The sequence below is a fragment of the Stegastes partitus genome, unplaced genomic scaffold, assembly GCF_000690725.1.
Source record: "Stegastes partitus isolate 25-593 unplaced genomic scaffold, Stegastes_partitus-1.0.2 Scaffold1856, whole genome shotgun sequence".
Taxonomy (NCBI): domain Eukaryota; kingdom Metazoa; phylum Chordata; class Actinopteri; family Pomacentridae; genus Stegastes; species Stegastes partitus.
Genome location: NW_007579587.1, coordinates 138,156 through 142,887, shown reverse-complemented (window position 1 = coordinate 142,887; position 4,732 = coordinate 138,156). Strand labels below are relative to the sequence as shown.

The window sequence follows — 4,732 nt, the reverse complement described above, 5'->3', positions numbered from 1 at the left end:
GTTTGGTACCATTGACTGGATTTACTGAAGAGAGTCTACCAACATTAGTCTCTGCAAAGATGAGAATAACAGCTGTAACCATGGTAACCATACACAAAGATGACAATAGCTGTTGTCTCAAGATGCTTTGGTGTTAAATTAATCGTAGCAACTGGACTTGCTTGAGTTCCTTGAAGACGTTCCACCTCTCATCCAAGAGGCTTCATCAGTTCTGACTGACTAGTTGGGAGTCCCACATATCCTTAAGGAGCCATTAACACCTGAGTTTCAGTTTCAATTGGGGGTTTGTTGCTCCTCCCCCTCGTTATGTGAGCCGTCAGTGCTCCACCTGCCACAGTGGGGTTCGTTAGGGTCTTTTGTGACTCGGTGTGAAAGTGGTCACATACACTCTCCTCTTGGATGGTGAAACGTCTTCAAGGAACTCAAGCGAGTCCAGTTGTTATGATTAATCTACCAGAATAACCTGGATGGCTGAGAATCCTCACAGACATCTTAGGTATTAAAGTTCTCAAAATAAACAACTTTTTTGAAATTAAAAATGTCACCGGTTGATTCACCACTCGCACTTTACTTGTTTGTGGCTTTTGGTGGGATTTGTATGACACTAAAAACTCAAAAACTCCAACTAAAGGTCACCAAGTGTCTCTGTGACTGGAACACAAGCATCACCGACAGCAGAGCACTGATAAGGAGAATAAGAACTGTGAATGGTTGCTAATATACATATATATAGATGAAATGTCCCTGTTTACCTGGGCGCTGCTGCTTCAACCACACCAGCCGGTGGGATCTGAAAATAAATAAATGAATGTAGTTAGAATTGTGACACAGATTTGGTTGCGAGGCCTCCACAAGCTGGGAGGAAGTAAATGCATGAATGATTCTGATGTCTACTTACAGGGAACATCCGATATGTCTGGTCATCGTACACGATAACGGCGTTGACCCCCGCACGATCACTTTGGCACTGAACCTAAGATGGGATGAACAAACACAGATTTCTACACATCGTCTGTGTCAGAGATGTGACATGTATGTAACCGTGTCAAGAAACTGAGACAAAAGATAATAAAATATATTTGATGGAACACAAATGATGACGGTCAGAATAAACCAGTTTACTCACTGGACGACTCAGCTGAGCCTGAAAGAGAAAGAAGAGAAAATTTGTCAGATTAATGTGCTCATATTACATCTAAACTTATACTGTGAACAGTATAGTGAACGATTCCTGAGATTGTAATGGAAACCCAAAACTTTACATTGATGTGAACTGTTACATGTTTTCATTTGGGATCATTTAGAATTAGAATATAAAGGGACAGCATCATAGGATATTTTCACATGGGGCCATAATATTTTGAAGTGTTGTAGAAAAGAGACATGGAGTACACGTCTCATTTGACTAAGTTAGCAAAGTGAGGAGTTAAATTTAGCTTTGACAACAAAATGAATTTATCCTCAGATGGGAAATGCAGTCTATAATCCTACATACTTCAGTATTTTGCATGTACAGCAGGTTGTGACGCATGTAAAAAAATGCAACAATGAAAGTGAAACTAGAAGTTGGATAAAAAGTCTTAAAATGCAGTTATTTGTACAGTTACAGTGTCATTAGATTCTGTAACTATTAACTGTAAGACAGTTTTCTTGGTTTTTTTTGTCCTAAAATGTAGGTTACATCGACTTGTAATGGTCGCCTTCCTAAAATGGAACGCGACCAAATGGCATGGCGCTACGGTAAAACAGGCCGCGCAAGAATAACATTCCATATAAAGATCACAAACCTACAGTAGCAGTGGAAAACCCTGTGCAGTCAGTTCGAGAACTGCATTTTTACGTTCATACCTGTTCATATGTGAGAACAATGCATGTGGAATGTGGTTTTAAAAGCTCGCTGCCTTCGAGGCTCGTTGGCCGACTCATCCATATGCACAAACAGTTGCTAATAAACACCAGTTAACATTGATATTTTAAATGTGATCAAATAATAATAATAATAACAAAATTAACATAAAATTTTTCTTACCATTTCTGGTTTTCAGTAGTTTTTAGTCCAGACCTGATTTTGGCTTTACTTAGGCTAGGTTAGCTTAGCTTAGCTTCCTTACTTCCTCAGTTCTCGCCTGCCTAAACGCTATGACGTGATTGTTTGCGGACAAATTACAAGATAGGCCAACCTCCCTCTTTGTCATGGCTTCATTTTCTGCTCTTTTTTTTCTTTCTTTTATTTATTTTTTTACAGTACATTAGAATTTTATGTTTTCTTAATTAATTGACACCTTACAAAATTATAGATTATCACGATAATGTTAAAAGTTTTACATTTTCTTTTTTTTTTTTTAAATGACTTAAGTTTACCGATGAATATATTACCAGCTCACCTCGGAAGTTGATTCTGTTTTCTTGTTCCCAGGTTGTTTTTGATGATGATCTGGGAATCCAAACCTCCATGAATCCCTGCGGTTTTTATCTCCACATCTTCACCCTTATGTTGTAACAAGGGGGCTGATTAACATCAGCTGACCAAAAACTGTTTTCCCGCTTCTTTCACACGGGGTGGAACAACATACCCATGTATGAATACCACTAGTGGCCCCTATTTTCTAATTAAAACACATCTTTTCTTCCACGTCAGCCAGTGTGGTTTTCACTGCAGTTCTATCAGTTCACTCAGTCCTTAGAAGCATTGTTACATTCCACATGACTTCACCGAAGAACTGAATTTGCCAACTTGAACTGGACACAGATCTGTAGGGAGGCTCCAGTCGTCCATTCATCTGGTTCCATCAGAAAAAGAAGAAAACAGTGGAGGAAAGATGAGAAAACGGGTGTGTTAAGTTGTAATCTATACACTTAAGATCCTTCAGCTGTTTTTTTTTATTGATCTATTGAGACATAAACATCTTTTAAGATACCAAATGGTCACCAGAAGAATGATTCTTGATGCCACTTTAGATAAATTCCACTACAGGTGACAGTTTAAACCTACAGTAGTTCATTGTATAGTGGAGTGTGTGAACCTGTGTTCAAGCGACTTAAAGTGTCGGAGGAAATGTTTGGAATTAGTTTTGCCTCATTGTCACACGGGATCGTTCACTTTACAGCTAAACAACGAGAGACGAAATTGAACCAAAGTTGTGTCAATTAAATTCAAACTCTAAGTACCAATGATGTGTTTTCTTAAAGTTCCCTAAATGTTTTAGCATAATTTCATTCTTAAACGACTATACATTCGGTAAAAAGTCCTTGACAATTTGATTTGTTTTTATCGTAATATGAAGAATTAAAGGGATTTACCTTACAGAGCAATTCCATCGATACCTGTGAGCATCGGCAAACGTCTTCGGCTGAGACTCTGGCATTACTGGATTGCAAAGCGCTGGCATGCAGTTTTTCAACATGTCACACCACAAAGGTGGCATCTTGATGATGAAATACCTAAGTCAGGTTCTACTGCTTCTGCAAGCGGAACAGAACATAATCACCATCATCTCAAGTGTCAAAGCAGTCGGACAAGTTTGGTACATTACGTAGCTCTCTGGAGTTTTTGTGTTTTTACGGAGTTAAAAAGTCACCGACGAATGTCAGGAACTGTAAACATGCAGTAAAAAGAAGGGTATGTGGATGTAGGGTCAGATAAAGAAAGTTCTGATCGCTGACGTGCATCACCTTCTCATTAGTCATGACCCTCCCAGTGTTTTTGGAATGACCACGTTTATAAATAAACACATTGTCCTTCATTATCATATTATTAGTCATGTGTTACCAGCCCAGAAACACACAACAAAAGACCTGGAATCACATCAGTTACAATGAAAACACCTCAAACAAGAAGCTTTTCTCCACGATAGTCCTAAAGCTCCACTGGTCTGCACTCCCTAAAGGTTACAAATACGAAACATCAAATGATTTAGTCGTGTTTTGCCCTGAAATTAGTTTTCCATCTATTACTTTGGGTTATTCTGCTTCACTTTCACCTTTTCAGTGCCAATCATCTTTTACATTCCATTCAGTGGCGTAACAATTTGGCTGAAACTGTGGTCACACCTCATTCCACATGTGATCTGCTTTTGTCACATCACATTCATACACCTGTAATGATGTTTTTATAAGTTTATCAGCAGTTTATCAAATGATAATGTGAAAACCAAACCTAGAGATCATGTACGATGGGATAACACCAGCTGGGATGTCCATCAGCAGGCCGGTGTTCTCTCAGTAGTCATTAGTACATGAACACTCAGTCCAAAACACCCATCCTGAAAGTAAGCCGTCATCTTAACCACACACACGTAAAGCTTCATGACTGCCTCCTGCACAGCTGTGAAGTATAAAGTCAGACATGTAAACACCTCTCAGAGGGCTCAAAGCCTCCTTTTGTGGTAGTTCGGTAGTCGACAAGGCTGACATTGATCAACCAACAGAAAGTAAGCACTTGAACCTGGAGAAGAATCCTTTGCAGAGCTTTATAGAGAGTTTCAGCTTGTTGTTTAGCCGTCTAACCCTCAACTCTCCTGCTTAGTTCTGCTCTCATATTATTTGGCTGCTTTTAGAGCAAATTCTCTGAAATTCAACGAAAGTAGTCGATTTATTCATGTGCATATGGATTTTAAAGCACATCGAAGAAGCTTTTGCAGAACATGTCAGACCTGCACCTCATACTGCAGCAGTAAAGGAAAACAGTTCATACAAGGAGTGGGAGGAGCTTCTGGCAATTCTAATGGCTCTG

At 39.2% G+C, this 4,732-nt stretch overlaps 1 long non-coding RNA gene across 2 annotated transcripts; it reads right to left on the bottom strand.

The window, feature by feature from the left end:
- Window positions 1-734: 734 nt before the first annotated feature.
- On the bottom strand, window positions 735-3,371 carry LOC103372911 (uncharacterized). 2 transcript variants are annotated; one of them, XR_521026.1, is made up of 5 exons: window positions 3,301-3,371; window positions 2,385-2,780; window positions 1,127-1,144; window positions 899-973; window positions 735-790 (listed from the first exon to the last, which is right to left on the bottom strand). It is a non-coding gene; the product is annotated as an uncharacterized LOC103372911 (long non-coding RNA). The 2 variants fall into 2 exon arrangements; XR_521027.1 differs by having other exon boundaries at window positions 3,306-3,367.
- Between the last annotated feature and the right edge of the window lie 1,361 nt (window positions 3,372-4,732).